General features: G+C 34.4%; 1 long non-coding RNA gene and 1 other non-coding gene across 3 annotated transcripts; one reads left to right on the forward strand and one right to left on the reverse strand.

Moving 5' to 3' along the window:
• Positions 1-1039: 1039 nt before the first annotated feature.
• On the forward strand, positions 1040-2950 carry LOC139855485 (uncharacterized). Of its 2 annotated transcripts, none has more exons than XR_011761462.1 (5): positions 1040-1244; positions 1466-1562; positions 2240-2315; positions 2434-2484; positions 2853-2950. It is a non-coding gene; the product is annotated as an uncharacterized lncRNA (long non-coding RNA). The 2 variants fall into 2 exon arrangements; XR_011761461.1 differs by having other exon boundaries at positions 2434-2488; positions 2861-2937.
• Positions 2951-19614: 16664 nt separating this feature from the next.
• On the reverse strand, positions 19615-19721 carry LOC139856607 (small nucleolar RNA R71). Its single transcript, XR_011762078.1, has one exon. It is a non-coding gene; the product is annotated as a small nucleolar RNA R71 (small nucleolar RNA).
• Positions 19722-24153: the final 4432 nt, after the last annotated feature.

Raw genomic sequence — 24153 nt, forward strand, 5'->3', positions numbered from 1 at the left:
TATGCGCAAAATATGTTAAATGGAATGTACAAATACATCGAATAAACAACACATAATAATTGATACAAATTGAAATTATCAAATTAATATAAGCATAAAACACAAATTCAATAGACCCTAATACTATAAATAAGGAAAAACGATTAATAAATATATAATAATTACCTTCTAAGTGTTTACGAAACTCAATGATGCCTCTGTTGCGATAAACAAATAAATAAATAAATAAATTGGAGATGATTTAAGAAATATGTATACGTGCATCAGGAATGATTATGTGACTTTAATATTATCTAATGTATCAATTCATGTTAATTGGGTTGTGCATTTGATTTGAATGTTAATTGGGCTTGTATATAATACAGAGTAGTGATATATATATAAAAGGTTTTCAATTCTTAACCGCTAAATTCATCTGAATAAGTGGGTTCATCAATAAATGGGATGGGGTCATATTAGTAGAGTCTAGAAATTTTTACACTGTAATTAAACTTACTAGCCTACACAAATATTGAGTGGTGTCAATTGACCCCTCAAGCTAAGCTGTAGCTACGCCACTGTATAGACGTATTCGACACTTAACACGTCTAATTAAACCCCAGGAACACATCTAATAAACATTATAATCCTAAAAATAACGGAACACGTCTAAATAATAGTAGGAACACGACTAATTAGAAACTTGCAACACGTCTAAATAAGTATAACACCTCTAATTGGTAACCACGTCTAATAAGTTTGACAAGGAACACGTCTAATTGACAACACGTCTAATAAGTTTTACCAGGAACACGTCTAATTGACAGTACGTCTAATAAATTTAACCATTAACACGTTTAATTAGTTAGATGAACACGTCTAATTGGGATACGTCTATATAAGTTACCAGGAACACGTTTAATTAACAAAATTAACCACATTAACAACTATTTGGCATCATCAAATCCTTTGCCATGGAAATACCTACTCACTTTGTGCCCCAATTTATCTATCTATCTATCTATCCTCAAATTAATTACTGTTAAAATTAAAACCATTTCGCTTCTATACCCAGCCCATGAACAGCTACGGTTCTACCATGCCCAACAGATGAACCCATTTCAAAAGATATTCACACAACCCTTGCTCACCTTCATCATCTTTCTTCCTCTTCATATTATCATCAACATCAACAAAAAATTAGGGTTATCAGAATTAAAGCGGTGTTCAACGGTCACTGAAGAACGAACAACTCAGAAATTCAGGTATCCACACTAAATTACACTTCGTCAATTTAATCGTCTTCTTCCCATAAACCCTAGAAAACTAAACCGACACAGATGACAAAGAACATACGATTACATAAAATTTAATCGTGGCAAACATATTTCCTGACTTTGGGGTCAAACTAGATTCTAGGTCAACTTTAGGGTTTGATTATTACTTGATTTGTGGTTATTTCGCCCTTTCATTTCGTTAATTGTAGTGGCTACGAACAACGAACACCATCGACGCTAATTGACAGTCTTAGGGTTTTGCTCTTGGTCTCGAGATGGTGACCTGAAACCCTTACGAGTGCTCTGGTATGTGATTCAGTTTTAAAAATTAGATTTTGTGATATGTTGAATTATTTTGCTTAATCAGTCCGATTTGAATTCGTTTATAATGTGTTTACATGTAGTTTGCACAATCGTGATGATGAATTATGGCAAGCCAACGTTTTTGATGCAACCATGCTTCTTTCATTATTTTATTTTATTTTTTTTTTACGAGGAACCCCCTAGCGACAAGCCATAATGGCTCCCCTCTAGTTGGTAAACCCCGGGTAAACGGCAAGCCAGGCCTCCACCGCTACCAGGCAAAGCATCCTCTAGTCAATCAGTCACTAAATGGAGCTCGCCCCAAGGTATTTGCCTTGAAGGGAATCGAACCCGTGACCTCTTGCTTCATTGGAAGTCCTGGTGGCCACTCAGGCTATGCCTGGATGGTTTGCTTCTTTCATTATGAGTTGTGCAAAAATTGTAATATTTCTAATCTTAAATTGTGTTGGTTGATCTATTGGATTTAGATGCGACAGTTTTCGTAACGACAAGTATGGTTTTCAGAATAGTGCAAGTATAAACCCATTGGCTCTGTTTTTGATATTCTTCAGTGCCTACCTATTATATTAGAATATGTTTAACGTGATCTTGATGCTTTCATTTGTGTTGATATTTAATTTTGTAATTCTAAATTAAGTTTGGTTATGATATTATTGCAGTAGCCACCACTATGAAAATTCGAAAGCTTATGCCTGCTGATGATCTCGCTATGATGTAGTGAAAAGTCATTTGCAAGTATGTTATCATTTATTATCAACCTTTCTATATTATAATAAAGGATTAGTTCCCTTGATTTTATGATATTTGGTTGGTTCAAAGTATATATTCATGTTCTTATTGTTCTTTCGTTCAGATTCTGATGTGCACAATTGTGCTACTCGCTGAAATCACACCATGTATCTCTGTAAGTACTTCTTTAGTTTTGTACCATATTTAATTATCAGTTGCTTATTTTTTTTGTTTGACAGCCACTTAGGTTTCGATATGGAGTTCATGATATATATATATATGTTTAAGTGTTTAAAGTAGATTGGTTATAATACTGCGCTGGTTCGTTTAGCAAGGACCGACCAGTTTCGCATCAGTACCAGCTACAAAACTAACCATTGTATGCTATAAGAAGGAATCAAACTTATATTTTGGATATTAAGAATACATATGTTAAGAATGATCGAGTTGAAGTAATATAAACCCTAAATATAAATTTTAAAGATGTACTTAAAGTAATATAAACCCTAACTATAAATTTTAAAGATGTACTTAATTGTTCAGGTGTTGAGATTGATGAGTTGCAGAATTCTGGAAGATGTTGACTTGTTAGACTGCGGCTGCTAGAGTTCCATTGTAAATTAAGTTTATGACTTTTTTTGAGAGTTCCATTGTAAATTAAGTTTATGACTTTTTTTGTAAATACTTTAAAGATATTTATATATAGTTTGATTTTGTAGTAAATTTAATTTGTTATATATGGTGCATTTTGATATTTGGTGGGTATTATTTGAAATATTTGAGATTTTGGTGGGTATAATTTGAAATATTTGAGAATTTAATCAGGGTTAACATTTACCAGGAACACGTCTAATTGATACATGTTGACACCGGAAACACGTCTAATTTAATCAATTAGACGTGTTATTTTAATCAATTAGACGTGTCTTTAATCAATTAGACGTGTTAATTTAATCAATTAGACGTGTTCCCGCGTCTAATTGATAAAAAAAATGAGGAACACCAATTGAAGCTGTCACATGTAGACGTGTTGTTCAACACGTCTAAAAAGCATTTTTAACACGTCTTAATGTGCCGAAAAGTAGTAGTGAAATACACATTACACATACATATCGGATTTATATGAAAAATACAGATTTTAGCAATTAACTAAGAAGAATTGAAACACTGAACAATGAAAGTAGTTATTGAATAAGTGTGAATGAAACATTGGAATTTGGTCACAATGTAATTCAAATAAAATATATGAATGCAGACAATCGTCAATAATATTAATCATCAACGTGTAAATATCTGGTTTCACTCGCTTGTATCCATGAATTGAAACAAATAAATTATAGATGTAAACAAATATATATAGTAGAGGGATCAAATGAGAACTTTTTTGATGTGAGAACCTGAGAAACTCCCAAAATACACTGAAATTCGATAAAAAAGTGGCGCGCAAGCAAAAAACAACGAATTCGAGCAAAAATGGGGAAATTCGAGCAAAAAAAAGCGGGCGAACAAAAAATTGATAGTCGAACAAAAAAAGGCGGGCGAACAAAAATGTGTTCTACATTTTTGAAATTCGAACAAAAAAATGTAGAACACATGATAGTCGAACAAAAATGTGTTCTACATTTTTGAAATTCGAACAAAAAAAAGGCGGGCGAACAAAAAATTGATAGTCGAACAAAAAATAAGGCGGGCGAACAAAAATGTGTTCTACATTTTTGAAATTCGAACAAAAAAATGTAGAACACATGATAGTCGAACAAAAATGTGTTCTACATTTTTGAAATTCGAACAAAAAAAAGGCGGGCGAACAAAAAATTGATAGTCGAACAAAAAATAAGGCGGGCGAACAAAAATGTGTTCTACATTTTTGAAATTCGAACAAAAAAATGTAGAACACATGATAGTCGAACAAAAATGTGTTCTACATTTTTGAAATTCGAAAAAAAAAAATTTGCTCGACTATGATTTTTTTATTTGTCCGTGTTTTTTATTTTTGCTCGAATTTCCTTTTTTTGCTCGCCCAGCCAATTTTTTTGCTAGAATTTCAGTGTATTTGGAGTGTATTTGGAGTTCCTAGAGTTCTCACACTAAAAAAGTTCTCACTGGATCCTCTCCACACACACACACACACACACACACACACACACACACACATATATATATATATATATATATATATATATATATATATATATATATATAGTCCAGAGATCAAATGAGAACTTTTTTGGAGTGAGAACCCTGAGAACTCGGAAGTTGAGAAAAAAATGGCGGGCGAACAAAAAATGGGTCTAGTCAAACAATTTGTTTTACAGACTTGGTTCTACATTTTAATATTCGAACAAAATTGGGGTAATTCGAACAATTCTTCGTTCTACCTTTCTAATTCGAACAAAAAATAGAGAAGGTCGAACAATTTTTGAGCAATTCGAACAATTCTACAAATTTGAGATGCATTTGCTTTGTATCTACAATTTTTGTAGAACGACATGTTCTACACTCGTTCTACATCAATTTTCTTCAAATTAAGTTTAGGGTTTAGATTTTACGGTTTAGGGTTTAGATTTTAGGGTTTAGGGTTTAGATTGAGTTTTTTACACGAACGATATATATATATATATATATATATATATATATATATATATATATATATATATATATATATATATATATATATATATATATATTGTTATAAAATATCTAGATTGTGTTATAAAATATCTAGATTGGATGTTAATTTTATTATTATTATATTTCTTGCATAGTAATATTTTATACTATAAATAGACATGTATGGTAACCATTTAAGGTGCACCATTTCTCTTGAAATATCAATATCAATATTTCTTCTCTCCTTCTTCTCTCTTTTTCTCTCTTTGTTCTTATAACCATTAAAGGTAGTTATAAGCCTACTGAATTATAACACGTTATCAGCACGAAAAGCTTAGTGTAATTAAAAGATATCTCAAACGATCACGAATCACTAATCAAGGTATGAAATTATTAATAATTTTCAGACTCGAATATATCAAATTTTGGACTACTAACATTTATATTTATGTTATTTAAGTTATATATGGTCGGTTATACCACCTGAATTATATTTCTGTAATCTAACTTTTACTAACTTCACTAACATTTATATTTATGTTATTTAAGTTATATATGGTCGGTTATACCACCTGAATTATATTTTCTGTAATCTAACTCTTATTAACTTCACTAACATTTATATTTATGTTAATAAGACCTCATGATTGTACGCAACACGTCATTTGACAACACGGTACTTTATGTACGCAACACGTCATTTGACAACACGGTACCATGGGTCGAGATTAATTCCGATCAATACGAATACGACGGGGTCTTTATATGTTATCTAACATTTATGATTACTTATGCAATTAATCATTATTTATTTCATGCATACTAATGTTTATTCTTAAATTTATAATTTTAAAAGTTAAAATAAAAAAATAGTTTGTATTTTTATTAAAAGTAAATCTTAAAAGTTAAAATAAGAAAAAGTAGTTTGTACTTTTATTAAAAGTAAATCTTAAAAGTTAAAATACAAAAAGTAGTTTGTATTTTTATTAAAAGTAAATCTTAAAAGTTAAAATAAGAAAAAGTAGTTTGTATTTTTATTAAAAGTATATCTTAAAAGTTAAAGTAAGAAAAAAAAGGGATGGTAAAATGGAATAGTTTTTTGTCAAAAATGAAGTATTGAAAATGAAGTGGTCTCCTTCTATAACTAAAAAAAAAATATATACTTTTATCAAATGAATTTTTTTTGTGGCCGACAATTTCAAACACGAGTCCGTGTTTAGTTTATCAAGAATATCTCTTGCTTTGGTGAAAGGTCACGATCACGATATCAGGTGTTGTGAAAGAATTAAAAAATTGGTCAAGTGGCCTTTTAAAAACTAGAAAAAAATTTTAAACAAAAAGTTTTTTTTATATATTTATAATTTACGGGTAACGTAAAAAAAAGGAAGTTTTTTTAAGAAAAAAAAAAACAACAAAGAAAGTGTTTAAATGAGTTTTACAGAAAGGGGGAAAGCAAAGTAAAAAAAAAAACTTTTTTCCAAACAAAGGTAAATGAAAGTAGGACTTAATACAAGAAAAAAGTAAACATCTCCTAGACGTGATAAAATCTATCAATGATAAGTATTAGACTTGATGAGCTAAATGTGACAAAAATGTTTCAACATGTCTTATGTTAATTTTCTAAAATAAGTTATTATTATTCCGAGTTTAACACATATACATATGTTAATTAAAAACAACCTTTTTGTTCTTATGTAGTGTTGGGTTGCAATTTTGGTTGTATGCCATAATTCCATCCAGTAGAGTGACAATAAAAAACTTTTGATGATAATCAATAAAAAACTTTTTTCCAAACTTGTCAAATGTTTTGTTAAAAACGTGACCGTTGAAAAAAGGAGGTTGAATAATAAAACTTAAAAAACAAATTATTTTTTTAAGAGTGTGCATCAAAATGGCCCGTTTAATAATGGGGAGTAAAAATATAGTCAAATTGTTTCAACGAACAAGGGTTCAATTGGATGTCTCTTAAAAAAAATCTGCGGGTACGGGTGATGGATCCAATGGATCCGCATCCACGACCCGCGGGTGCTATCCCTAATTGTGACAAGTACAAATCAACTAAAAGTCTAAAAAATAAATGCTCTTATAGGGACCAAATGTTCACAATAATTGCCTAAGCTAGATATGAAACAAATAGTTCATAAAAAAAAAAAAAGGTCGTTGTGCGTTTTCGGGATGATAGCCGAAATACACTTACAAAAGTAGGTCAGCCGTCAATTCTTTATGGCCATATCAACGTAGATCAATAAAATCATTTATGGTTTTGATAAAAGATTAATTAAAATTAATTGTTTTTTGGTCTTGGATTCTCGGTAACAAAAGCAAAGGTTGTTTTTGGTTGCCACAACAAACAAGACAGAGGTTGTTGACTTTTGTTGTTAAACATGGCACAAGTGAACAATAACAATAGATTATTGTTTTTGAAAAGAATAATGATGCGTTAATTTTATTGTATAAAATAAAATTAAAGAAAATGGTTTTCATTGATGACTATGAACAAACGCAAACAAAGTGTTTGTGGTATTTGGTGATTAAAAAAAAAGTGCATCTAAAGCTTCTACTGAAAATAATATGCATCTAAAGCTTCTACTGAAAATTAATGTGCAAGGTACAACGTATAACTATATGGTCAAATTCATTTGAGCCTTCGGAGTCACAAGTATATGATGTATATATATATTACTCAATTAACAAAATAGTAAATCTAAATTAATTCATATGAATAGTAAAACGAAATTAATTAATTTACTATTCACATAAAAAAGCGCATATGATAAAAAGCGCATCGCATATGATAAGCGCATATGATAAAAAGCGAATATGATGAAAAGCACAACGCATATGATGAAAATCGCATATGATTAAAAGCGCATATGGTGAAAAACACAGCGCATATGATTAAAAGCGTATATGGTGAAAAGGATATATGATAAAAAAAAAAAAAAAACACATATGGTGATTTATAAAAAAAAAAAAAAACACATATGGTGATTAATGGAAAGCACATATGGTGATTAATGAAAAGTATATTGTGAAAAAGAATCACAAATGTTTCTTGAAAGAATTCAAGATAAGATATATGAACCAATTCATCCATCATGTGAACCATTTTGATATTTCATGGTTCTAATAGACGCATCTAGCGGATGGTCTCATATTTGTATGTTATCAAGCCGTAATATGGCATTTGCAAAGTTTCTTGCACAAATTATTAAATTGAGAACACATTATTCTGATTACACCATTAAAAGGATGAGACTTGATAATGCTGGTGAGTTAACATCTCAAGCATTTAATGATCATTATATATCTACATGGATTGTTGTTGAACATCCAGTTGCTCATGTGCATACACAAAATTGGTTTAGCTGAATCAATAGATAAACGCTTACAGCTAATAACTAGACAATTGATAATGAGTACAAATCTCTCAATATTTATATGTGGACATGTAAATTTACATGCTGCGACATTAATTCGCATTATACCATGTGGAAGTCGTAAATATTTTCACTTAATACTTGATTTTGGCCAAGAGCCAAATATTTTCTACCTTAAAACATTGGTTGTGCAGTGTATGTTCCAATTGTATCACCACAACACAATAAAATGGTTCTTCAAAGTAAGATGATAATATATTTTGGATATAAAACATCTTCAATCATAAGATATATTGAACCCATGATGGGTGATGTTTTTACAGCACGTTTTGCTGATTGTCATTTTAATAAAACATTGTTCCCTAGATTAGGGGGAGAAATAAAAATAAAAAATAAAATGATGCTTCATGATGTGAACATCAATTAAGGTATATTGAACTCGCACAAAAGAATGTGAAACGAAAGTTCAAAAATAATGCATATGCAAGAACTTGCAAATTAATTACTTTATGCATTTACAGATATAAAAAAGTGACTAAATCATATATACCAGCGATAAATGCTCCAGCTCGAACTGAAATTCCAAAAGCTGGCAATAATGTCACTGTTGAGTCTTTGCCACGCATCAAACGTGGAAGATCAATTGGTTCCGAAGATAAAAATCCTCGAAAAAGAAAATCAGCTGATAATGAGGTAAGAGAAAGTGTTCAAGAAGAACCACAAATCAATATTCCTTCTGCAGAGGATATTGATAAATGTAAATACTAAAATTGCGATAAATTATGCAATATTATGGAACCGAAATGAAACTAAAATCTCTATGAGATATTTTCATATAATGTTACAATGACATCATGAATAAAGATGATGATCTGGAACTAAAATCTGTCATTGAATATACAAAATGGACATGATTGAGCTCAATGGAAAGGAGCAATAAGAGCTGAATTTGAATCGCTCGATAAAAGAAAAGTTTTCGGATCAATCGTTATCACTTTTAAAGATGTGAAACGTATGGGATACAAATGAATTTTTATCCGAAAAGAAATGTGCAAATGAAGTTACAAGGCAAAACTAGACTTGTAACTCAATATTTCCCACAAAGACCAGAAATGAATTAGGAGGAAAAATTATCCTCCTGTAATGGATACAATTACTTATTAGATACTTAATCAACCTGGTAGTTATTTAAATGCATCTCATGAATGTTGTTACTACTTATCTGTATGGATCACTTAATAGTGATATATATGAATATACCTAAAGGGTTAAGGTATCATAAGCATCTAATGTAAAACCCAAGGGAATATATTCCATTAAATCACAAAGATTTCTAAGTGGGTTTATACAAACGGGACGTATGTGGTATAACCGATTAAATGACTACTTGATAAAAAAAAAAGGGTATAAATATAAACTTATTTTGCACGTATGTTTTATAAAAACAATGTTCGGATATGAGATCGTAGTTTTTTATGTCAATGTTCTTAACATCATATGAACAAATAAAGAGATCTATGAAATCATTCAACTTCTAAAGAATTATTTTGAAATGAAAGATCTTGAAAAAACCAAATATTACATTGGATTGCAAATTGAGCATATGCCTAATGGTTTACTTGTACATCAAACAACTTATACCGAAAAGATTTTAAAACATTTTTTTTAAAGACAAACTCATTGTTGTTAGATCACTCAATATTGACACTGATCTATTTCATCCCTGCGAAGATCATGAAAATTTTAACAGATCGGAAGTTCTATATTTTAGTGCAATTGAGGTTCTTATGTATCTTATAGATTATACAAGATCTGACATTTCTTTTGCAGTTAATTTGTTGACAAGGTTCAGCTCAGCCCCTACCAAAAGACATTGGAATGGGATCAAACAAATAGTTTGATACCTTCGGGGAACTACTGATTTATAATTATTTTATTCTAACAACTCGAAACAAGATTTGTTTGGTTATACAGATGCAGATTATTTATCCGATCTACATAAAGCTAAATCTCAAACTGGATATGTATTCCTAAATGGAGGCACCGCAATATCATGACGTTCTCAAAACAAACACTTGTTGCAACATCATCAAATCATGCCGAAGTGATTGCATTACATGAAGCTACTCGGGAATGATTTTAGTTAAGATCAATGATACAAATCATTATTGATTCTTGTGGACTAGAACGCTATAAAAGCGTAACAACTATCTATGAAGATAATACAGCTTACATAATACAAATGAAAGAAGAGTATCAAAAATGACAGAACAAAACATAAATGCTGACGAGGCGCTAAAGCTATAAACGGTCTTAACGGTCATAAGTTTGATGGAAAAGAATGGTATATTGGTAAGGCTCAGAAAAAGACTGAAAGGGAATAGGAACTGAAACAACGGTTTGAACAAACCATGAAGGAGACTGTAGACAAATCACGAGGGCCAAACTTGTACAAAAAAGATTTAGATGATACAGTTTCAGATGAAAACCTCAGATTTTTCTCATATACTTAAGATATCGTAAAAGACAACCAGATTAAAATGAGATACGTTCAATCAACAACTCTGCTGATCTTTATACCAAAGCACTGCTAACTGCTATTTTCAGAACACACGTTCATAATATTGGCATGAGGCATGTTCAGAAGATGTAACAACTCAGGCGTTGCCTACTTGAGGAGGAGTCAACTTTATGCTGCACTCTTTTTCCCTTAGCTAAAGTTTTATCCCAATGAGTTTTCTTTAGCAAGGTTTTTAACGAGGCAGTACTAGTTATTCTCTAATAAAATTGTCATCCAAGGGGGAGTGTTATAAAATATCTAGATTGTGTTATAAAATATCTAGATTGGATGTTAATTTTATTATTATTATATTTCTTGCATAGTAATATTTTATACTATAAATAGATATGTATGGTAACCATTTAAGGTGCACCATTTCTCTTGAAATATCAATATCAATATTTCTTCTCTCCTTCTTCTCTCTTTTTCTCTCTTTGTTCTTATAACCATTAAAGGTAGTTATAAGCCTACTGAATTATAACATATATATATATATATATATATATATATATATATATATATATATATATATATATATATATATATATATATATATATATATATAGGGAGAGGATCCGTTGAGAACTCTAAGAACTTGAAGTCGAGCAAAAAAACTTTATTTTTCGGTCTGCCTATAGATTGAAGAGTCTGCAGATCGAAGGTTGCAGATTGAACTCAGTGTGTGTTAGTTTCATGGGTTCTCTCCCACCCTTGGTTCTCCATTGATCCTCTCTCTACACACACACACACACACACACACACACACACACACATATACACACATACTAGGTTTTTGAGCTCGTGCATGCGTTGCACGGGTATGTAAAAAACCGTGCATAAAATGTAATTTGCAGTTCATATTGGTATGTAAATAACGATACTAATAAATAGGAAAAATATAAGAATTATTTAAGAGCTCGTGGTGTTGATAAATTTTAAAAATTCTTTTGAGTTTAAAACCCGTGGTGTTGACAAATTTTAAAAGTTTTTTGAGTTTAAGAGTCCGTGGTGTTGACGAATTTTAAAAGTTCTTTTGAGTTTAAGAGCCCGTGATATTAATTACATATAAATTATATACTACGTAATAATTAAGTACATTGAAAATTTGTCATGGAACGTAACGTTAGTAAAGTCTAAGTTATATTATTTCAGAATTATTATATACAATTTTTTTAATAAAAGTGTAACCCGCGAGTTTAATTCTAGAAAAGTTGTTAATCATTTCAGCAAAATAAGGTACTCAGGGGGTCGTTATGTATAATGAAAATTAAAATAGTTATATTTGTGTGTTCATAAATATTTTGGACTTAAACTGTAAATTCAAATCACTTCCATATCTATTGCTAAAAAGAAATGCTCCGTTGGTAGTGCATCGAAGCGCCGTGTCAATTACAATTTATTGCTTTGTGTTTGTAAAATTATTTCGAGTTGAACGGTGATGGCGTTGGAACCTAGCTTGCGGCGAACAGAAAGATAAATCCGTTCAAAAATTTTGGTGTGTTTATATTAAATAGTTAATTTAACTTTTATACCCCTGATAAATTACAATTAGTACCCAAGTGTGAGGGAATAGATGTAAATCTGAAGGAAAAGACAAAACAAATTATCGACATATATATATATATATATATATATATTGTTACATCCCAAATTTTCGAGGTAATAATAATAATATTTTATTATTATTGTTATCGTTATCTAGTCGTATAGTGATTTTTATATGTTTTCGTTAAATTATATACGTAAAATCTAGAAAATTATTAAGGGTAGAATTGATGAAACTCGAGAGACTAAAAGAGTAAGAAGCTGAAACTTTAGGGTTTAAAATGAAAATATTAAATAAGTAGTTAAAATACATCAGGATGCTTCTTTTAGTCTCTGTATCATTCAGAAACTTCTTTTGGTTCCCTCCCATACGTACAGAAGAACACCCACAACCCTAGCTCAACCAAATCGAAGCCTAATTCGTCCGTTTTGATTGCAATTCGACCTAGAATCATTACTAGAACGCAAGGTAATCCCTTAATCTTGATTTAATCGGTTGAATACAAAGAAATTGACTAACTTTAAAATGACTAGGGTTAGAATTAATCAAATTTAAGGTAGGGTTATGTTCCTATGTTGTTATAAAACATGTGGGTTGTATCAATCTGTTAATTGGATGGTGAAAAGGGTGAAGTTGGTTAAAAAAATATTAATTCGCGGTTTTGCTTAATTGAACTGGTTCAATTAGATGTACTATAGATGAATTAATACTTAATTTCGACATGAATACACTAAGTAGGGTCATAGTCTTAGTCAAGATTATATAGTGAAGTTTGACTTTAAAAGTCACACTATACATTCTGATATAGTTGATATAGTCTGATAGTCACTAAATTAGTTATAACATTTTCATGAGTTGTTATTGTGTTGTTTGTTAGGTGCTAAGGACTAAGGCGTGATCGTGTTAAAATTATAATTAGTTAAGGTGAGTATACTGGACTTAAAAAGGGTAGCAGGGTCCTAATGAATCAGATTACAATTGTGTAATAGATTTAATATGACTAATGCAGTTATGCAGTATTTATGTAGTTATACATATACTATACTATTGCTGTTATTGCCGTTATTGCCGATTAACATATGAAAAGCCGAATATATGCCGTTTATATATGCTGAAAGGATCCTATGCAGCCTTGCAGTCTTGCAGTAATGAATGATGTGCATAATGTTTATTTATGTACATTAATGTTGTATGTTATTTGTTTAATTCTTGTATGCTCACTAAGCATAAAGCTTATTTTTTAAGCCGTTAATATTGTAGGTACTGAAAGTTCTAAGGGAAAAAGGCATGGGAAAGAAGTAGTCAAGTCGGAACGTGGATGATCTTGATAGTAGGTTACATCTCTTTTGATCACAGTTATGTTGCTACTAGTGTTGGTGCACGCCCTTTTTGAAGTTAAAACTAAAAGTGTCGTTTTTGGTATTGTCGTATATTAGTAGTATGGTTTGATTTGATCACTTTCAGTATGTAAATGTATGTTTGTTGGTTTGAAATATTAAATTGTAGCTTTTATAATGAAATAGCAGGTGTTGTATATTAAAAGCGTCTTAACTGCCCATTTTGACCCCTCTACCCGTTTGGACTATGTAGTGTCAAAACGGGTATTTGTAGATCTGTACACGTCCACAATGTCATGTTAAGTGTATTGGCAGGTCTTGGTATCTTAAAAACGAGTTTTAAATATATTTTGTTTATAGTGGGAAATTATAATGTATTTAGGTCACAATTGTCCATTTTGACCCATTCGTATTAATTTGGGAATCTGAAGCTTCTAACATGTTTAGAATGTCATCCTAGGGTTGTGGACTGATTTTGGGTCATTCGGGTGCGTTGGATAAGAATTTGGGTCGTCAACCAATTTAGGTGTCATTTTGGGCAAAGATGTTAAAACGACTCTCGGGCCTATTTTGCGGGCTCATAAGTTAAACACGGTTAAGTTTGGATGAAAAAAGATAATTGAGATTGAAAGTATTTGCGACAATCTTTAAAACGGTGTATAATATGTTTGGTAATTTTGAGTGTAAACAAGTTTTAAATGGACGTCAAAACGGAGTATTGCAGCTGCTGCTGAGTTGCCTCTGTACAGCAACAGCAGGTCACTTATAAAAAGTTCAGTCGGGGGCTGTTTTCGATAGATCATAACTTTCAACTCATTACTCTGTTTTTAATGAATAAGCTGTCTATGGAAAGGCGGAAGAGCGTACTTTTCAATGGTCATAGTCTAAAGTGTTAAATCTGCCTATGTTGGACCCGGAATATGTTGAAAAGTGGCTGCACACACGCAAAAAAAAAAAAAATCTCAATATCAAGGGCGTAATAACTTGGTATCAGAGTTGTGGTTTAAGGGATTTAGATAATCCACGATAGGATTGTCTAGATTTAAACCTAGATTGTGTATGTTTAGATTGCGTATGTTTAGTGTCAAATATCATACTGTGATTTAACTGCCGAATATGCTTTCCCCTTAGATTATAGCCGATTGTAAATTTGCCGAATTGTGGGTAAGTTGTAAGTAGATGTATGTGACATTAAGGGAAATGACATTCGAACTTAGGTTTGTTTAGGAATGTTGAAAATGAAGTATGTATTTAGTGCAATATAACGACGCCTGGCCAACGTGGTTATATTACACCAAGACATATGGAGGGTTCAACAACTCTAAATGGATTACGAGACGAATGTAGGTTATCCTTAATGATGGAAGTTGGGGGTAATTAGCTCTAAATTAATATAAGTACAAATTTGTCGTTATCTAATTTTTGTTATCTTCTAGTAAATGGATGCTTCGAATCGTCTCTGAAAGGTGCTAGTGATACCGAAAGATTAATGGCGGAAAATCAGACTGAGAGACCCCCAAAAGATTCTCCTGATCATGAGGAGGATACCTTTGATGACGCTGATCCTTCAGGCAGGGGTGCTATTAAGCAGGAAGTTGCTTTAGCTTTGGAGAGTTTTGCACCTACCTTACTCTCGCGTGTAACAGAGACCATAACTTCTAAACTTAACGAATTTGTGCAACGCTACCTTATTATTCAAGGTAATGATAAAGGTCCGGAACGTCAAACAGTCAATCTTGATATGAATAAAGAAACGGAAAGGTTTGATTTCAAAAATTTTGCAAATTGTTAACCCCCGGAATTTAATGGGGAGATGGATCCGATGATTAGTATGCGTTGGATATATGAGATAGAGGGGACATTCATGCTCTGTGAATGTCCTGAAAGGTTGAAAGTGTTATTTGCTACTCACTAAATGAATGGTCGTGCTCATGAGTGGTGTGATCTTCAAACTAAGACTTATGGATTTCAGACAGCCGCTAAATTTCCTTGGAATACTTTCAGGGAAATGTTTGTTGAAGAGTTTGTTCCTAATGCAGAAGTTGAGAAGTTGAAGGAGGAATTTCTTTCCATTGATCAGGGTGAGATGTCTATTTCTGAATATACGGGTCTGTTCAATAACAAATCTCGTTTTTGTCCCGAGTACACTTCTAATCCAACGTTGTTACGTGATCATTACCACCGCCACATGAAACCCGAAATTAGCGAGTTTATTGATCCCGTTCTCTATGATACCGTGTCTAAAATGATGAATAAAGCTTTAAAACATGAAAGATAACTTCAAAGGAAATCCACTTATATTGCTGAGAAGAGGAAGACTGAGCAGGTACCGTCTTCATCTTATCATACTCCATCAAAGAAAACAAGATACGATGAAAGGCCACCCCAGCAACAACAAACGCAGTATAGGCCTTCACAACGCAAAGGTATCAGAAACCGCAGCGATACCAACCACCACAACAACCATTTCAGCAGTCTAAGGGCGGGATTGGAAATGCTCCTGTCTATAACCGATGTGGTAAACGACATTTGGGTATGTGTGCAACACAGCAGTCTTGTTTTGGTTGTGGTAGTACTGAGCATTTGGGCAGAGATTGTTCGAGTCCTTTTCGATTACGTTTTTATTGTTATGGAAATGACCATCTAAAGGCAGACTTCCCAAAGTTGAAGGAAGATATGAAGAAAGCTGAATAGAGAAAAGACGCAGGGAGGAGAGCTGCAACCGAGAATTTCAAACCCAAAACTCGATCTTTTCAGTTGACTACAGAGGAGGGAAAGAAATCTCATGACGTTGTGACGGGTACCTTTATTGTTAATAATATGCCTGCACACGTTCTCTTTGACTCTGGAGCTACTAAATCCTTTGTGTCACTCTCTTTTTGTGAACGTTTTAATTTACCTATGTGCAAGCTTGATTATCCTTTAGAAGTTGAAATAGCCGATAGCAAGTTAGTGATTGTTATCGACATATACAGGGGTTGTATTATTGAAATTAACGATGAGCAGTTTAAAATCGATCTGGTTCCAATGAAAATGGGAAAATTTCATGTTGTTATCGGTATGGATTGGCTGGGTGATCATAAAGGAACTATCAAATGTCATAAGAAGCTTGTTCTTTTACGTGCTCCTAGTGGAAAAAAGATGATTATTTATGGTGAACAGTCCCGACAGGTCGTTCCTATTTGTTCTTATGCTCGTGCGAAACAATTCTTATCACACGGGTGCCAAGCTTATCTAGCAAATGTGGTTGATACTACAAAGTTGTTCATGAATTGAAAGATATTCCTGTTATTTGTGAATTTTCTGATGTATTTCCAGATGAATTGCCCGGTGTTCCACCTGATCGACAAGTAGAGTTTCGAATTGATTTAATGTCGAGAGCTGCACCTATTGCAAAAACTCCATACCGGTTAGCCCCATCCAAAATGCAGGTGATATCGCTCCATTTATATATATTTTATTCCGCGTTATCTACCTCACTTTGTTCAGTTTTTGACTATCTCGAGGCCTATTTTGTGTGCTACTGAGCTAATTGGTAAATTGAGGGATAAGGAGTTGATTTGGTGTAAAATCTACCAAATCTTGGGCAAAATTGGCTAATGAATTGAAAAGTGCATAATCAGCATCAAAAGCGCCGCTCCTCATCCTAGAGCGCCGCTCCTGTGGATCAAAAGCGCCGCACCTGCTGAAAAAGCGACATTCTCATGCACATTTCAGTTCCATTCTTCATCAGTGAGCAAAAGCGCCGCTCCTATCCGGTTAAAAGCGTCGCTCCTCCAACAAAAGTGTCGTCCCTGATTTGAGCCAAAAGCGCCGTTCTTCATCAAAAGCGCCGCTCCTCATTAAAGCCAAAAGCGCCGCTCCTGAGCCAGAAGCGGCGCTCCCGTCGCTGTTTCAGCCCAGATTTTCAGCACTATAAAAGGGACGAGATTAGGTCATTTTCTTATGCATCTTTAGAGAGCAGCTATTTAGGGTCCGAATTTCACACACTAAACCCTAATTTCATCATCCATTGGTGTTTAAGGAAGGATTCAATGAAGCTTGCTCAAAATCCATCTTTGTTTAGCTTAGATCTTCATCTTCTTTACATTTTGGGTTGTAATCTTTACTTTATTTTACTTATTCTGCATTGATTACTTGTAATAGCTTGAAGATGATGATTGTTTATGTTTCTTTGATTATTATGAGTTTGATCTTAGCCATGATTGGCTAAATCCTTTATGTTTGCTTATCTATGAATCTCTAATGCTAGTGTTTGCCCCAAATCAATTGATTATTGTTGTTTGAATGAATTACATGATCATGTGTTGTTGAGTTAGCTAAAGATCCATTGCTATGAGTTTGTTTTAGGCTTGACTTTGATTACAAATGTTGAGTAGCTCTCTTAGTGATTTGAGAAGTGAATCAATGTGTGCTTCAACACCTTAGGTGATCTAGACAACTAGCTAAGGAATTGCAAGTGATTGTCTTCTTGATCTAGGTTGGTTTTCAATTGGCCTTTAGTCAACATAGTAGTGCCGATTATCTTAAGTGATTTCGATAGTTGGGGATTTTAAGTCATTTCAACCCAAGCTCAATCTTAATGACCAAATCATGCTTAACTCGATCTTAGGATACAATGCTTATGTGAATTCGCGGAGTGTCATTTGATTTGAGGTTTGGAAGTGGTTCTAAACATTTAATAGTTCAACAACTAATGAGATAGCAAAATAGGCAAAATGGAGCAAGCCAAACATATAGAGGATTAGATAAGTGAACACTTCTTAGTTTATTTGATTTAAGTCTTAATACTTTGCTACTTGTTTCTTGCTACTAGTTTATTCGTTTAGTTTAAGTTTGTTTAATTGAACAAGTTTTAGTTGTTAGTTAATACCAGTCGAAACCCCCCAATCAAACAAACCCTAGGACAATCGACAGTTTCAAACACTTGACTTAGACCGCTCCCTTGGGACGAACTTGATAAGAATACTTACATTGAAGTGCTATAATAACCAGGTTTTAAGTGCTCATTAGTTGTGTGTGCTTATTTGTTAGTGTTTGAATCAAATATAAATTTAGAGGGTAAAAGTTATGCATAGCATCACACCATCACACTTTCTTGGCGCCGCTGCCGGGGAGCGGTTAGCCTAGTTAGGTGTTTGGTTTGAACTTTTGATTGTTCGATCCTTTCGTAAGGGTTTACCCTTACGGAAGTTACTTTTCGCATTTTATATATTATTTTTGTTTGGAAAAACCGCTTGTGTTTGTGTTGTGATTGAAGGATAGGTGCCTTTGGTGTATGAAAACAAGGTCTCACAAGGATCAAGAGTTCACACATCCATTCTTCGATCCGGAAAAACACATGCACGGGGTTTATAATCGTAGAGAAGCAAGGGTATTAAGAAAGAATTTCGAAGCTTTGCCATTTTGTTTAGAAGACATGGATCCTAACGGTCAACCGATTCTTAATGAAGAGGGCAATCCTAATGGTCCTCCGGTTAATCAAGAGTCATTGAATGATCCGAACGACACACCAATGTGAAACGCTAGATTGGTTGCACCAACATTGATAGCACCGGCTATTACCAAACCACCAATTGAAGCGGATAATTGGAAGATTGAGGGTAACTTTTTCACGTTGATCAAGGATACATACTTTCACGGTTTGATAGATGAGAATCCGTTTGAACACATTCAACACTTCAATGATCTTTGTGATATTTACAAAACCAAAAACGTCACCGATGACGCTTTTAAGTTAAGGGCATTCCCCTTTACACTTCAAGGAGACGCAAAAGCTTGGATGAGAAGTTTGTCATCCGATTCCATAAGGTCTTTTCAAGAATTAACAAATGAGTTTATCAATCACTTCTTCCCACCGTCAAAAGTAGAGCGACTTAGAATGGAGATTAATGGGTTCACCCAAAGGGGTGATGAGAGTTTATATGATGCATGGGTACGAATCAAGAAGTTACTTAGGGCTTGCCCACCGCATGCCTTGACGAAGAAGGAGTACATCAATACATTTTATTGGGGTTGTAATACTTTAACAAAGCAATATCTTGATTCTTCATCCGGTGGGGTATTTATGTATAAATCACCAAATGCGGCCGAAGTTTTATTAGAAGATATCTCGGTCAACACATATGAATGGGCACCTTCACCGCGAGATTTGACAAGGAAAAGTGTAACACAAGTTGAGAGTGATAATGGGCAAGTGACGCTTGCAAGCTTGAACAATCAATTTCAAACATTTAGGAAGGAGTTGAGAAAAGTTCAACAAACGGTAGTTGCAATGCAAGTCGGTTGTCAACGATGCGAGGGTCCACATCTCACAAAGAATTTTCCTCAAATTACTCAATGCAATAATATTGATCTAGATGATATTCTCATGAATTCGGATGCTCATGTGAACTATGTGAGTAATCAAAACTATCAACGGGGAGGAACATCTAATCAAGGCTACTACAATCCTAATAAAAAACAAGTGTCATTCAATAATCAAACCAATACACCACCCGGATTCACAAACAAAAACCGAAACCAAAGTTATAACAACAACTACAACCAAAACCGAAACAACAACTTCCAATATAAAAACAACCAACCTTAAAACAATCAACCTTATAACAACCAAACCAATTCGAATTATCAAAACAACCAAGGTTATAGTCAAGCACAAAATAACCAAGGTTACAATCAAAAACCTCAACAAAACATCCAACAATTCCAACCTACAAAGAGCTTAGAAGAAATCATGCAAAACTACATCAAGAAGGTAGAATCAACCGAAGCTTTCCTAATGAAAGAAAATGAGCTCTTGAAGCAACAAATCCGAAACCAACAAGCCTCATTCCAAAACCTTGAGAATGCCGTTGGAAGACTTTCAAGTCAAGTTTCCGAAAGACCACGAGGAACCTTACCTTCAAATACTCAAGTTAACCCAATCAACAACTACAACAATAACCATCAACCAAACCAAAATCAACAAAACAACAACACAAGAGTGATTCCCATCGAAGGCACCAACCAAAACCCTAATTACCCAAACCGAAATGAAAATGTCAACACCATAACCACTTGAAGCGGGTTAACCACTCAAGGGATTGAAGATCCCCATCCACAACCCTTTATAACCCATGAACCACTACCAAGTTTTATTGAAGAGGAAACCGGGGTCAATAAGGAGAAGGGTAAAGAAAAGGTCAACTCAACCGAGGGTACGGGTAATGATGAATCGAGTAAGAAAAAGGGTGATGAATCTTCAAAGGTTACAAGACCGGTGCCATATCCAAAAGCTTTAAAGAAGGACAAGTTGGCGGCTCAATACAAAAAGTTTCAAGAAATGATGAAAAACATCTTGGTTAACTTGCCAATAACCGATGTGCTTAAAGGAATGCCAAACTACAGTCGGTTCATCAAGGAGCTAATATCTCAAAGGGGTAAATATCATGACAAAACTTCTTTCTTTATTGAAGAGGAGTGAACAAGATTCTTGCATCAAGGCCAAGGATTCCTAAGAAGTTAGGAGATCTGGGAAATTTGTTTTCCCTTGTATGTTTGGTGAATCAGAAGTGTTCAATGCACTAGCCAACTTAGGTGCAAGCATTAACCTAATGCCCCATTCACTTTACGAGAGACTTGGTCTTGGACCTCTTAATCCGACCTGAATTAGAATAAGATTGGCCAATCATTCGTTTGATACCGCTATTGGCATCGACGAGGACATCTTGGTTAGCATTGACTCCTTGGTGTTCCCGGTCAATTTTGTTATCATGGAGATGAAGGAGGACCTTCAAGTCCCCCTCATATTAGGTAGACCATTTTTGGCGACCGCCGACACCATCATCTTAGTACAACGCAACCAACTCCATATTGGAGTTGGTGAAAAGCGTGTAACCATCAATATCTGGGAAGCTATGAAGCAACCGAATAACACAGATGATGATGAGTGCTATGCTTTAGACCATATTGACATTTATGTGCATGATGAACTTGAAAAGCTTTTAAAGGTTGATACTTCGGAATTTGACCAAACTTGTGATAATGAGATTGTGGATTTAGAGGCCGATTTTAGGGAATTGATGAAAGTTAATGTAGATGGATTTGAAAGTGAAAATGAGACAAATCGGGAAGAGTCATTTGAGTCTATCCTTCATGAAGATAGATTTCGAATCAAGTCTTCATGGGAGGAGCCTCCCACTCTTGAGCTTAAAGAGCTCCCTGAGCATCTTGAGTATGCTTATCTTAAGGAAGAAAACCAACTTCCGGTGATTATTTCTTCAAAACTCACCCAAGACCAAAAGACCCGACTTGTTTCATTACTTAAGTCTCACCATAAGGCCATAGTATGGAAGACCACGGACATCCTGGGGATCAATCCATCGTATTGCACGCACAAGATCCTCATGGAGGAGAGCTATAAACCGGTTGTCCAACGACAACGAAGACTTAACCCAAACATGAAAGAGGTTGTCAAAAAGGAAATGATCAAACTATTAGACGTCGGCCTTATTTATCCAATATCCGACTCACCTTGGGTGAGTCCCGTCCAAGTGGTGCCCAAAAAGGGTGGGACCACGGTGATCTTAAACGACCAAAATGAGCTTGTCCCGACCCGAACCATCACAGGATGGCCCGTATGTATAAATTATAAGCGTCTAAATGATTCAACGAGAAAATACCATTTCCCACTTCTTTACATCGATCAAATGATCGAACGTTTAGCCGGGAGAGAGTTCTATTGCTTTCTTGATGGGTTTTTGGGTTACTTCCAAATCCCGATAGACCCCGAGGATCAAGAAAAGACGACCTTTACGTGCCCATATGGCACATTTGCCTATCGTAGAATTCCCTTCGGGTTATGCAATGCCCCGGGAACATTCTAGAGATGCATGCTTGCTATCTTTTCCGATATGTTTGAGGATACTATGGAGGTTTTCATGGATGATTTTTCGGTTTAAGGTGACTCTTTCGATCATTGTCTTAAAAAATCTTGATAAAATGTTAACTCGTTGTGAAAATGCAAATTTGGTTCTTAATTGGGAAAAATGTCACTTCATGGTCAACGAGGGGGTAGTTTTGGGCCATAAAATCTCCAAGGCGGGAATTGAGGTTGACAAGGCTAAAATTAGTGTGATAAAGGAGCTACCTAGACCATCGGATGTGAAAGAAATCCGAAGTTTTCTTGGGCACGCGAGATTCTATCGCCGGTTCATAAAAGATTTTTCAAAAATCGCCCGCCCTATGACCAAATTGCTAGAAAAGGACCAACCTTTCTTGTTTGATGACTAATGCACCGAAGCATTCAACTTGTTGAAGGAAAAGCTTATTAATCCACCAATTCTTATTTCTCCCGATTGGGACAAAGACTTTGAATTGATGTGTGACGCGAGCGATTATGCTCTAGGCGCAGTTCTTGGTCAAAGAGTTTACCAACACTTTAGACCGATTTACTATGCAAGCAAAACCCTAAATGGGGCCCAATTGAACTACACCACTACCGAGAAGGAGCTTCTTGTGGTAGTGTTCGCTTTTGATAAGTTTCGATCTTATCTTGTACTTTCAAAGACGACCGTCTACACGGATCATTCCGCGTTGAAGTACCTTTTTCAAAAGCAAGATGCAAAGCATCATTTGATTTGTTGGGTGCTACTTTTATAGGAGTTTGACATATAAATTAGGGATAAAAAGGGAGCCGAGAATGTGGCGGCCGACCATTTGTCAAGGTTAGATAATCGTGACTACGACCCTTAGATGAGTCCAAAATTCGGGATACATTCCTAGATGAGCATTTAATGAGAATTGACCTAGTTGATGAAGTCCCATGGTTCGCCGATTTTTCAAATTACTTAGCGTCAAATGTTTTATGAAAAGGCTTGTCTTACCAACAAAAGAAAAAGTTTTTCAATGATTTAAGGTATTACTTTTGGGATGACCCACACTTGTTTCGCATCGGGGTGGATCAAGTGATAAGGAGATGCGTTTATGGGCAAGAAGCCTGGGATATTTTAAGGAATTGTCATAGTGGGCCCACGGGAGGCCACTTCGGTTCGAATCACACCACGAAAAAGGTGTTCGATTCCGGGTTTTGTTGGCCCACTATTGTAACACCCCAGCTTAACATGACCACAATATTGTCCGCTTTGCCCGCAGGCGCACGGATTTTTCTTGGCGACCACACACGAGAAGCACTTTCCCAGGAGGTCACCCATCCTGGTAGTGCTCTCGTCCGAGCACGCTTAACCACAACGTACTCACACTTCTGCTCAGCCTGTGGTCCCAAAACGCGTTGTGTCATTTAAGCGTGAGTATTACCTTATAATTTCATGATCACTCATGTTCGTGGGCGATGTGGGATTTGCCTAGGGTGTTACATTCACCCCCCCCTTAGGGACTCATCGTCCTCGATGAGGTTTGCCCCACCACCCCC

This window comes from Rutidosis leptorrhynchoides, chromosome 6, assembly GCF_046630445.1.
Source record: "Rutidosis leptorrhynchoides isolate AG116_Rl617_1_P2 chromosome 6, CSIRO_AGI_Rlap_v1, whole genome shotgun sequence".
Classification (NCBI taxonomy): Eukaryota; Viridiplantae; Streptophyta; class Magnoliopsida; order Asterales; family Asteraceae; genus Rutidosis; species Rutidosis leptorrhynchoides.